The sequence below is a fragment of the Thamnophis sirtalis genome, unplaced genomic scaffold, assembly GCF_051295495.1.
Source record: "Thamnophis sirtalis isolate CommonGarterSnake01/CBP01778 unplaced genomic scaffold, rThaSir2_p1.2 scaffold_3, whole genome shotgun sequence".
NCBI classification, from domain to species: Eukaryota; Metazoa; Chordata; class Lepidosauria; order Squamata; family Natricidae; genus Thamnophis; species Thamnophis sirtalis.
The window spans coordinates 146,153,935-146,167,607 of NW_028261383.1; positions in this window are offsets into that span (position 1 = coordinate 146,153,935).

Consider the following 13,673-nt stretch of genomic DNA (forward strand, 5'->3'; position numbering starts at 1 on the left):
CGGAGGAGGGGGTCAGAACAGAGATGTATAAATGAATGATCACAACCACATAAATTTAACTTCTTAAACGCTGAAAACCAGTGCTGCATCTGAATGGTATTTAAAATCATTCTTGCTTCTAGTGAAGCTAGCAGGACATAGTAGCATTCAATCGGAACAGAGATGGAAGGGACCTTTTGAGATCTTTGTCCAACTTCTTCTCAAGCAGGAGACCCTATATCATTTCAGACAGGTAACTGTCCACTCTTTTATTAAAAACCTCCAGTGGTGAAGCGCTGACAGTTTGTGATAACAAGCTGTTCCACTGGTTAATTGTCCTCATTGTTAGGAAGTTTCTCCTTAATTCCAGGTTGCTTCTCTCCTTGAATTGGTTTACATCCATTGTTTCTTGTCCTGCCCTCTGGTGCTTGGATCAAAACATGGGATGCAAGTCCAGGCTTACAGTCCAGAGTCCCCCAAATTCAAAATCTTCCCTGTCTTTACTAAATGATCTGGCACTTCAGATCCAGTGGGAACAAATAGGGTCTTTGCTCGAAACCTACTAAATACAGGTCAACAATGAGCATGACTGTGCATCCTTTGGAAGCATGGACCTCATGCCCTTCTGAATCTCCAGCTTCATGTTTTCTTTAAAAAGACAAACTGCAGCGCAGCTTATTTTCTGTCCATTTTTACAGACTTTTTATGGCTTTATACAATGCCAAAAGTCCATTGGGGTAGAGCAGCTATAATAAATTCAAATGCATACATGCAGAGCAGGGGTGGGTTTCAAAACTTTTTACTACCTATTCTGTGGGCGTGGCCTATTTTGTGGGCATGGCTTGAGAGTGATGCGACTAGGTGGGCATGGCCAACTTGATGTCACTGACCAGGAGATGTCATGGATTGGGTAAAGTGTGATGAAGCTCACTTAACAACGCTCTTGCTCAGCAACCAAAATTTTGGGCTCAATTGTAGTCATAAGTCAAGGATTATCTCTGCTTTCCTCTGCATGGCAGTCTTGTCCTAGTAAACTCCTTCTCCTTTCTGGCAATTGTCCTCTCTGTTAGAGGGACCAAAATAATCCAGGCAATGGAAAGTTTTCTGCTACAGCAAGAGATTGGACTAGATGACCTCTGAGTAGACTTTAGGGCTCTAAATTGCTATGCTCTTTCTTTCTTTCTTTCCTTCCTTCCTTCCTTCCTTCCTTCCTTCTTTCTTTCTTTCTTTCTTTCTTTCTTTCTCCCTTCCCTCTGTGGGAAGCAACCCTCCCCCCAATATCTGCTGAATATCCCTTTGCAAACCTCCTTCTGAGGAGCTTTTCAATTTAAAGCAGGACTCCAAGGTTTGCAGCTTTCAGACTTGTGGACTTCAACTCCCAGAATTCCACAGTCAGGCATACTCAATTCCAATTTAAAGTGACAGCATTTGTGTTTCTCCTTTGCTGAATATCCCAGTTGAAAAGTGAGTTTCTTTCCTCCTTCTTTCCTTCCTTCCTTCCTTCCTTCCTTCCTTCCTTTCTTTCTTTCTTTCTTTCTTTCTTTCTTTTTCTTTCTCTTTCTTACTCCTTTCCCTCCCTCCCTTCCTCCCTCCCCCTCCCCTCTCTCTTACTTTTTAAAGCTTTTCTCCCCCTTGCCTGAACCAGCAGGGGAAAAAACTTTTTTTAAAAAAAAAGCTTCTGATGAAGCTTCTGATGGGAGAACAGGTTCAGGGGTGTGGCCAAGCCACCATTTTTACTACCAGTCCTATCTGGTATGCCATATTTTCACTACCTCTTCTGGCGTACCAGACAGGACTGGGAGGAACCCACCTCTGATACAGAGGCCCAATCCTTTATAGAATTGCATTTCCGGCAGTGTACTAATTGTATCTCCAAAGTTATTTGTTGAAGATAATTGAGTGAGTTATTTAGGCTAAAAGTTATATACTGGGTGGCTACCATAACAGATTTCTCAAACAAAACATCCCCAAAAGGAAATTCACTGCTCTTTGTGAAATAGGCAGTTGAAACTGTTTCTGGTTGTCTAACTCTTTTATGCTACAACTTCACCTGCCACCACTTGCTCGCTTGAAGTTCCTCAAGTTAGTGTTTTTTTCCCTTCTCTTTCGAACATGACAGCTGATATAACAGAAGATACCGAGAGTTCGAGAACCGCAGTGCAGTCCTCCAAGATTGGCTAAGCAGAATCTCTCAAGCTTCTCTGCAAATTACTGTACTTGTAAATCTAGGGATGCTGGTGGGATTTCCCTTCTCCCTTCATTTTTTAAAAATCCTCTGTGAATAAAAGCTTCTTTAATTCTTGTAGCAAAGAACAACTGTGCCAACAGTATTGCAAACCACACAATGTTCTTGAATTCTTTGGGCTATGTGTCCTATGGAGAAAGTTTTCTGGTAAGCTAACAGGACATTCTCTTTCTCCCTCTTTCACACACATCAATACAGCAGACTAAGAATCTCCTTAAATATATGATTCAAAGGCCAATCTAAGAGCTGAGCTGGCACAGTGGTTAGAGTGCAGTACTGCAGGCTACTTCAGCTGACTGCTAGCTGCAGTTCAACAGTTCATATCTCACCAGCTCAAGGTTGACTCAGCCTTCCATCCTTCCGAGGTGGGTAAAATGAGGACCCAGATTATTGAGGGCAATAAGCTGACTCTGTAAACTGCTTAGAGAGGGCTGTAAAACATTGTGAAGCGGTATATAAGTCTAAGTGCTATTGCTATATATTTAAGCAAATAATCCCTCCATCCCTTTGCAAATGCCCAAGCAATATCTTCTCACTCTCCTTTTTGCCTCCTCTTGGCTGCTTGATCCCTTTGAATTGGATAGTCTCCCTCCTCACCTGAGTTTAGGGAGTGACTTCTGCATTTACTGTATCACTCAAACAAGTTCCTTTACAATTTACTTTAAACAAGTCTGCTACCATGTCTCCAACTAAAGAACCTTTGAGAGGCCATTCCCTCCGCCTCCCTTCCCAGGCATCCAATAAGAAGAAATATTCAACCTGTAACTCTGAACAGGCAAGAATACCTTTGCAGTAAAACACCAGCCACCATATAGATATACAGAATATACGTCACCAGAATATCCATAAAGAACAATAAGTTATTGGACACAGCAGAATAAACCTTTCTTGCATTCTTCAGAGAGTCTTGCTCAGTGCTAGTAGTTCAAACACAACAAATTGAGGTATTATTTTAAAGGTGCAGTTCGTTTAAAAAAAAACCATCAAATAATAATATATATATTTAAACAAATCAGTTCTCTTCCCTGCCTCGCAAAATGACCACAGCAGCACTCTCTCTATGGAAATCTCATGTTGCAGTTTTGTCACTCACTTCTCTGTTTAATTTCTCTTACTGGACTGGATCTCTGGCATATCTGAATCCAATCTGCTTCTGCTCTTCCTCTCAGGCTTTCAAGTCTCCATCCTCCCCCGCACAATTCACTGTGTGATTTATTCACCTCTCTATCCATATTGGCTGAACTGCAAACTTATATTCCTAAATCCTTTGCATATACCTACACACACCCAAGCTGCCCCTTCCCCCCTTTCAACAGCAGGGAGCAATGTGCCAACTGGGCATTTGCTAGGGGACGAGAGGAATAGAAAAAACACAGCAACAGTCTTGTGCCATCTTCCCTTTCACTTGTGACATGCTGCTGGTGAATAATTTGTTTCCCCCCTTCATCTTAAACACATTGTTTCTTTCTCTCATGATTTATCCTCTTTACTCAGCTTCTGACTTTGCAACTAGAATCCAAATACTGAAGTGAATTACTTTAATTTACCTGGTAAAAGTCTGCCAGGTTAGATTGGATTTATTTCCCAACTTTACTGCAGCCAACCAGCTTTCACATGGTATTAAGAATAACCATTAAACAAGCATTGCTTGGTTAATTGTTCTCTTTGGTTCAACTGTTGGTCAATTGTTGCTGATTGGTTTTTGGTTCTTTTCGAGCTTTTTAAACTCACAAGCATGTATACCAGAGGTGGTATGCAGCTGGTTCTTATCGGTTTTGGGCGAACTGGTAGCGGCGGTGGATGGAGGCTCCGCTCACCCACCCTGACATAATGCACAACCTTCTGCGTGCTCACATTTGCGAACAAGTAGCAAAGATAAGTGAATCCCCCACTGATGTATAAATACCTATGCTAATCATATCTCAATATCCAACAATAATTAAAAAAAACCTGATTAATCTCATTTTAAAGTAAAATTAATTGATGTTCTGGAAATATCCTAAAAGTAACCAAAAAAACCTCCCAACCTCCTAAAAACTATGTATTTTCATTTAAAATTAGGTGTATTACTAGAAGCAAATGTTAAGCCCCAGAAGACTCTCAAGTTTTGTGTTCGGCTATAATAAAATATTCCAATAACCACAAAACACTGTGTATTCCTGGCTTCTAACCATGGAAAAATGTTACAAATTGGCTTGGGACAGAGAATGTAGTTAAATAGCACCTTTCAAAGTCTAGCTGCAGTTGTAGCATAGATTCACTTGTTAATTAAGCAGACATAAAATAGTTGTATGGAATATAATGAAAACAAAATTAGTTTCTATATGAGGAACATTTATTATACATTTTGTGGTCAGATTCGGCAGCTTGATGCTACCTGATACATTATTTTGACCATTACAGTAATTTTGACCCCCATAAAGTGATGCTAAAGAAAGAAAACTTGATAGAAAGTGAATCCACCCATGTTTTGAATTCCAAAAGAAATAAAATAACAAATACTATCAAAAGTGGATCAGATGTCACTCACAGCCCCCTTCCCCCTTCTTTTTTATATATAAAGTTTTTTATTTTTTTCATTTTCATAACTTATAACCACATGTATACTATTACATAGCCAATATCGTATTGTATTATTAAATGTTTACATCAATTCATCTTCTGCTTTCCATACACCATATTTGTACCTTATCCATCACTTTCTTCTCCCTCTCCTCCTCCTCCCGACCTCCTTTCTTCCCTCTGTCACTCTTTTCTTCTCTATTTCCTCTTCCTCACTCCTTCCCCTCTCTTCCCTTTTCACTCCTCTTTTGTCTCCTCTTCTTCCCGCCCTGCCCTCTCTCCTATCCCTCTCTTCTTCCCTTACTTCTCTCTATTTCCCACTCTTCATCTCATTTAACTTAGTGTATTTCAGCTTCTGAGCAAGCTCTATTTTATGTTGATGGTATTTATAATTCCTTTTCAATATACATATTTAATTTTAACATATATCTTCCTCCTTCTTTTTTTAAAGCGAGAACAAAAAAGTATACATATTGTATATAATCATTGTGCTTTTTTAAAAAACCCAGCCTAATTTTGGCCAAGATGTAGACTTGGTTACAATTCCCAGCTATTCTCATTATATTTATATAATTATACATCCTTACACACACACACTTTGTGATACTATCTTTAAATCTCAATAGTTTCCCATTGTAAGTGTGTTTCACATTCCCTCTCCATTTTTCCATATCTTGGTTTAGATTACCTTTAATTGTCTATAAATGGCAATCCTTACGGTTCAATGTTCATTACAATTCCCTTAATCTACTATATAGCATAACACGCGATACACATCTCATTTGTTCATCATCTTAAAAGTTCTATGTATGTCCATGTTTCATATATTTTAACCCATGCTTAATTGTCCTTCTATTGTTTGTTATCTGATAATTATCTGTTTAATTATCATGTAATTATCATGTAAAAAAGCGAACCACAAACCTCTGCTTTACAATCTCCCCATATCAGTTTCATATTTGTCCATATTCCATGTATTTTTATTTAATTATCTTTCTATTATCATATTCAATCAGTTAGCAACTCCATTTTATTGTCATATTTAGGAATAAACCCCTTATCTTAGCTTTATATTTACCATTATAACAATTTCTAGTTGTATGATTTTTTTCCTAGTAAGTCTTTTGTCCCACTTCTCTATTCCTGCTTTCTCCCTTTTCTTTGTTTTGACATGTTCACCCTCTTCAATTTTCCCCAAGCCACCATCAAAAAGATCTTTTATATTTCCCTTTGTTGGGGCATAACCTCCTACTTCAATTTCCCTTATGCCACTGTCAACCTCCAAAACATCTTTTGTCTGCTTTTTATTCTCTTTTGTTGGGACACATCCCCCCTTTACATTTTTTCCTATACCACTGCCAAACCTAATGGAGTTTTTGTCTGCTTTTTATTTTCCACCGTTTCTACCCCTTCATTGTCTCTCCCTCTTCTTGCTTCCCTTCTTTAAATACCTGCTTCTCTGAATTCAGAATTCTATTTAGGCTTGATTTTAATGATTTATGCATATTTTTTATAATTTTATATAGTTCTTCAAATTCCCACCTTTCCATAATGTCCAGTCCCAAAGTTACAGTTAGTTATACAGTTCTTATTTCAGAGTTCTGTTCCACCTTAAATTTATCTACTTCAGCTGCTGTGGGGAAGAGCGACAGGAGCCATCTTGGTCTTTTGTTCTTCCTTAATGTCCAGTTCCAAAATTGCAGTTAGTTATACAAATCTTATTTCGAGGTTCTAGTCCACCTTAAATTTAGATAATTCAACTACTGTGAAAATGGAAGAGAAGTTGGAGCCATCTTGAGCTTTTGCAGACAAAAAAGAAAAAAAGACCTCGTATTTCCCAGTTCTTGGTTTTGTTATTATTTTTTTCCCTGCTACTTTCCACTTCTTGTTAGTTATAATTGCTCAAAATATATTAATTGGAACAAACTTACATACAGCCAAACTCGGGTATGTTTCTCTTCCCTCCTGCTTGTCCAAGTTCTGATTTATGACAGTTAGTTAATTAAAATTTCCCACACAGGCAAGATTAAGTTATCAGTTGTCAGTTTTTCTTAATCTTTCTCCCTTGTTGCATTCTACCTCTCGTTAATTGGAGTTATTTAAAATATGTTAGTTAAAAGATACTCTGACGAAGCAAATTTTCACGCTCCTAGACTCCTTTAAAAACACAATCTTTTCAAGTCCTAAACCAACTTTAATGTTAGTGTTTGAGGGGGTTTGTCACTTTCTCTCTTTCTGTCTGAATTGCTTCAAACAAATGGCTTTTTGGGGGGGAGGGTAGTGTTTCAACCCTCCATTTTCTTTTTCTTTCTTTCTTTTGCAAAAATCCTGATCTGTCTATCAATATTATTTGTGCTCTCAAGATGCTTTGCCTTTTCCAAATTTTGATTTATGACTGTTAGATACATTTTCTTACCAGTCTTTCATCTCATCCTCACACTCCTGTTCAGTTGCTTTGGCTGGAAGCTAGCTTCTTGTGCAGCCATGTTGCCATGCTGCTGCTCCTACTCCGATTCAGAGGGCAAAATTCAGAGGGATCTGTTGCCTCCCCCTGGGTCTGATGAGACACTGCCCCTTCTTCACCCCCCCTCCAGGTTGGTTCTGATCTAAAAAGATCTTGGAATTGATTTGTCAGACACGGTTCATGTGATACTCTACAGAGCTCATATCCCCCATGTTTGTCCAGCTGGAGAACTTCTGGTCGAATCTCCCCTTCCCCACTTCTTAAAGCCAGCACTGATGGAAATAAGTTTGGAAAATATATGGAATATATGGAACACTAAAACATAATGGCTGAGGTTAGGTATCTTAATAATTAATACAATTGAATTAGTTAGTTTTGACTTGCTACAATGTGTGATTCTAGCATCTATGCATTCAAACCAAATAGTTCATGGTTATCTGAAGCACATCACTAATGGCTGTTTTAACCTTGGATGAAACAAATAATAGTCTACAGCAATTACAGATCTGTGAGTGAACTGTCTATGTATTATCTTCAAAAGTACAGTCGTGAGCAAAGACTTTTCTCTCTCTTCCTTCTATTATCTAAGAAAAATTTGCTGCAGGATTATATTAAGAGCCTTACTGGAAAAAGTTATATAGAATTCTACAATTGCTAACTAATCAATCAGTACTGCACAGAAAATAATCCTCCTTCAGTAGATGTGAAGTCCAGAGAGTAAAGGCTGCAGGTTTCAAAACTCATCTCCCAGAACTCTTCTGAATATCTATGGAGATTCTCAGACATCCAGGTCATGGTTTTAGGAGGCAACTGGACTTTCTGTTTTTTCTTTGAAAACAGTTTACTTCTCATCCAAGAAACTTCTTCAGCTTTGATTAGTGTTGTGGTCCGCCAGTGGCCTGAGGAGCTGGCAGCAGAGTCAGACAGTGAGGAGATTAGGGAGGAACATGGGCCAGTCCTGGAGTCTGGGGAAGGCTCTGACAAGGGCTCTGCATTGGAGGCAGAAAGAGGACCAAGGTCATCTGGTAGTTATGTGCTGCCTGGAGTCTGATATCAGTGAGGAAGAAGAACAGGGGGAGGCTGTTCCCAGTGTGCGCATGTGCAGAACTGCCAGAAGGCAAGAATAATTAATAAAACAGGGTCAACTTGGGAGTAAGGCTTGGAGATGATTGGCCCCACCCATAAGATATAAAACAGGAGCGAACGGGACCTGGAGTTTTGCAGGAAGCAATTAGTTCATCTGGTCAGTTCACACTTTGAAAAGTTCTGTTTGACTCTGTGCTAAGTTTGGCCTGGCTCTGCATTTGGCAATTAGGTCTCTGGCAGTATTCCAAGGGAGATAAGGTGGGTGTTTATCAATATTCCTTTGAAAGGCTATGGCAACTTGAGCAGATTATCTGTCGGAACCTTCACAGACTGTTTGAAGTGGCTTTGGGATAAAAGGGTTCCAGTTATGAAAATTGGTGTTTGATGGGTAATGGAGTGGTTTTCCCACACTGGATAGAACTTCTGAGAAAAAATATTACAATTATTCAAGACAAAATGCCATTTTTTTTTTTATTTGATGATTAATACAGAGTTGGTTGATATATGGAAATAGAAAAATCACAATTTGAGACTGTGCACCTACTTTTCTAAAGGTACATTCTTTTTTCCTCAGCTACCATTGCTGACTGAGGAATTCTAGCAGCTGAAGTCCATAAGTCTTAAAGATGCCAAGTTTGGAAACCCCTGCCCTGATCCAAAAACCCAGAATTACCCCTCCCCAATATCCTCTATCCTCCAGAAGATAGTCATAAAATCTTTTCCCCACTCACAAGCATGATATAACTTATTCGGGCTACCCTATTACCCACAAGCTACATCAATTTATTGAAGACCTTAGCCTAACCCCCAAAGTTGCCCATTTCTTTTCTCATTCTCAGAAAATATATTGGGTAACATGAACATCTGCCTTATGAATGAACATTACATGATTAGAGAACCGAGGCAAGCCTTTATCTCACTGCCTTCTGCCCCTTGCTCTGTAAAATACAGGGAATATTCAGTGGCTTCCTTTACTTTGTAAGCGCTTTGAGTACTTGAGAAAGGCCAACACACAAAAGGCAAACACGGCAAAAAGGGTGTTATGAATAAGATATTCATTAAGGCTGATTAGGGCGTGAATTCATTTCATAGCCCATGAAATCGAGACTTCATGGTAAGCGTATTATTTCGTAATAAATTCAAGGTATAAAACAGGGCATATAAAGGAAATTATTTTCTTAGATTTAATTAAGTTACCATCTCTCCTTCTTTACTTTCATTTGAAAAATGTCCCCTGAGTTTTCTGGAATACTTGCGGAAAAAATCACGATTACACGGCTTGTAATGAAATAGGAAATGGAGCTTTCCACATGGCAAATGGGTTCATTTTATGACAGGAAAATTTCCACCAGATTCTCCTGAGCATAACTCCCCATCGTTCCTGGAATTACTGTTGGTGCTTATTTACACTGGTGCTTCATTTAGAAACTCAATCACCTTCTCAGCACCATTTTCCGGGTGTTCTTAGCATTAATTAACTTATTAGAGATTTGCAGAATCACAAGGCCTCTATATTCAAGTCACATTTAACTAACGCAATGAGTCTGCAGCATTTGCCAGACAATGCAGATGGAAGCACTGCAGGTCCCAAAGAAATGCAATTTTATCTGAGCTGAAAACCATAAAAAAGCAAATGTTTTTCAGGGAAAGAGATCCCACCATTCCTGCACTTGAGGAATCAATGATGGCCTATCAGGACCCTCAGTGTGAGGCTCCAGATATGGGGAAAGATCCAGGAAACAAGAACTAAACAGATTTCACTGAGGTATTTTTAATGCTACTTAAAGTAAATAGCATGCTGGCTGGGGAATTTTGGGAGTTGAAGTCCATATTTCGCTTTAAGTTGCCAAGGCTGAGAAATACTCAAATATTGAATCTTAGAAAGTATAAGAGTAATGTCCAGTTCTCATTTCTTGTGACTAAATTATAGTAGAGCAATTTTGAGTGCTTTGAACTGTTTCTCGTCTGACTTCTCTTCACCTGGACTTGCTGTTTATAAAACTGGCTACCAAGGGGGTCATTTTCTATCTGAGGTTTTTTCAAACTTGCCAACTTGAAGAGGTATGGAGTTCAACTCTCAGAAGTTGAATACTGGCAGGGGAATTCTGGAAGTTGAAGTTCACACATCTTCCAGTTGTCAAGTTTGGGACATGCTGTTCTATTTCCTGATTGTTCATATTTACTCTCTCTTCTGTTATTTCCCCAGCCTCGGTACAATCTTTTATTATCAGGACATTACAGCAAAGGTTCTTTGCTCTGTGAATCAGTTCTGGACTTGCTATCCTTCTGACCTGTGAAGAGCCCAGAAACCAAGCCAGTTTATACAGACAGAGAGAGAGAGAGAGAGTGAGAGAGAGAGACAGACAGACAGACAGACAGACAGACAGGCAGACGGACAGACGGACGTTTGGTGCCTTGCAGCTTTACAGACTCTGAGGAGTCTCGCCTCATTTTCTCTTGGCTTTATTTTTTCTTGCCATTTTCTGCTTATAGCAATAGCGCTTAGACTTATATACCATTTCATAGTGTTTTACAGCCCTCTCTAAACGATTTTAGCATATTTCAGTATATTGCTCCCAATAATCTAGATCCTCATTTTACCAACCTTGGAAGGATGGAAGGCTAAGTCAAACCATGAGCCACTCAGGATCGAACTGCTGGCAATCAGCAGAATTAGCTTGCAATACTGCATTCTAACCACTGTACCACCACGGCTTTTCAAGTACAAGGCTGTGAGGAAGATTGTGGATCACTTTCTCACTGCTTTTCATAGAGTTGGTGTTGAGCTTCAAGGTAGCCTGGACAAGATGTGACATTGCTAGCACTATCTTTATTGTGAGATTACTGCATCTTTCAAGTCTGAAAGCACCTCTTTCTCCTTTAGGTTTATTTTTTCCAGAAAACTAGGGTCAGTATCTTCTGAGATCCTTCCCATTTACTTCTGTGGTTATCTAGATTGCAGCTCTTCTTTCTGTTTCCTAAGGTCATACCCATATACTTCAGACAAACCTCTGGAATCATTCTCTGCTGAGTTATAAAAGCAGCATGGAATTGTCAAATAATTTAAAAGATCAGCCTGTAAAATATGGATAATATTGTGGTTAGTTTGATAGGCCATAAATTATGTCATGGAGCATAGTAAGGAAAGGTACCAACAGTCAACCTCAATCTTTCAATGAGTACATCTAAACATTATAATTACTCATTCGAATTAAGGTTTTATTTAAGATGAAAAGCTTTTGCTGGTTCAAGCAATGGATTAATAAATGAATCAATTAACATTTCATTTTACTGACTTTCACTTACTTATTACCTTTATGTGGCTGCCCATTTGAAATAGATGCTCAGGGCAGTTAACATTTAGTAAAACCACACACAATTCCACCCAAACAAACCATAAAATACATAGCAGCCAAAAGAGAAAATTACAAAAGCACCATACAGTCAGCACAACCAGGAAACACCCCATTCTTCACAATACACCGGAAGCCCTAGAGTTGACCACAGAATCAAGTCTTTGTGGCCATGTGAAAGGCCAACATGATTGGGACGGATCTGATTACCAGATAGATATTATTAATGTATAAATTACCAGACCCCAAGCCATGACATATTTAAAGGATATTACCAATATCTTGAATTGCATCTGTAAGCATACTGGTAGCTAATGCAGCTTTGAGAGCAGTGATGCCACATGCCCCAAATTACTGGCACCGTTAACTGCCCATGTGCCCCCATTCTGCACCAACTGAAGCTTCTGAATGCTCTTCATGGAAGCTGTATGAAAAGCAGGTTGTGCATTTGATTACAGTTCATTTATTCAAATTGGTAACATATATTCACAGAAAAGTTTTACATTTTTCTGCTGCGGCTCTAATTCTCCAGTTCCTCATTAAGGATACTGTGATGTTGCTGAATGGAAGGATGTCATATCATACATGTCTTTGTTAATAATTAGAAATTTAACTGACAGTTACTGGGAGAGGGAAATGAAGGTGGCTCAAATCATTAGTACTTAGATAATGTATTTTAATGTTTGAGGGAAAACTTCACCTAGATCAACATGGGAAAGACTGAAGGAAATAAGCTGATTTGCCCATGGGGAGATTGGTATCCATAGTTTATGTCAGTGAACTCAGTATGATGAATATCTAAGAGGTAAGTAAGGCAATCTGTTTAAAGACCTTTGTGCAGGAGGGAAATCATTGATGTTTGCAAACAATAGCAAAGGCTTTTTGGAAGTCACTGCTTTTGGTTTCCTTCTCCCCCACCCCCTCACTTCAACCATTTTCCCCTTTGTTTCTCCTTTTCCCATTGTTTTTATTTCTATTTGTACTTTATATCAAGAAAAAAACTTTTATCTTTTTTTAAAAAAAAACCTTGTTTGTTTACAAAAAAAACCTAGCTTCATGCAGAACCTTGTCTATGTTACAGACAATTCTTACACTTTGGAATAAAGCTTGGGATTGTTTTATAGTTTAAATCCTGATAATTGGGTACTGTACTGTATTGTTTATTTATCAAACTTGTATGCTGTCCATCTCTCTGAATGCTACTGTTAGTGGTTTACAAACACTGAATAAAATGCTGTATAGAACCTTAAGATAATAAATAATAGTAATACAGTCTTAGTAGATATTTTGACAGTATTGTGGGAATTAGTTGTTTAGCAGAATGATGGCATTTGGGAAAAAACTGTCCTTGTGTCTAGTTGTTTGGGTGTGCAGTGCCCTATATCATCGTTTTGAGGGCAGAAGTTGAAACAATCTATGTCCAGGATGAAAGGGGTCTGTAGATATTTTCACAGCCCTCTTTTTGACTTCTAGTAGTATACAGGTCCTCAATGGAAGGCAGATTGAAAGCAATGGTTTTTTCTGCAGTTCTAATTACCCTCTGAAGTCTGTGTCTGTCTTGTTTGGTTGCAGAACCAAACCAGACAGTTGTAGAGGTGCAGATTACAGACTCAATAATTCCTCTGTAGAACAGAATCAGCAGCTCCTTGGGAACTTTCAGCTTCCTGAGTTGGCGCAGAAAGAACATTCTTTGTTGTGCTTTTTTGATGACATTTTTGATGTTACGTGTCCATTTTAGGTCTTGAGATATGATAGAACCTAGAAACTTGAAGTTCTCTATTATTGATACTCCGTTGTCTAGTATTGTAAGAGGTGGTAGTATAGAATGGTTTCTCCTAAAATCTACTACCATTTCTACAGTTGTGAATGTATATAGTTCAAGATTGTTCTGGTTGCATCACAAGGCTAGTTGTTCAACCTCCCATCTGTATGCAGATTCATCATCTCAAATGAAACCAATCACTGTTGTATCATCTGCAAACTT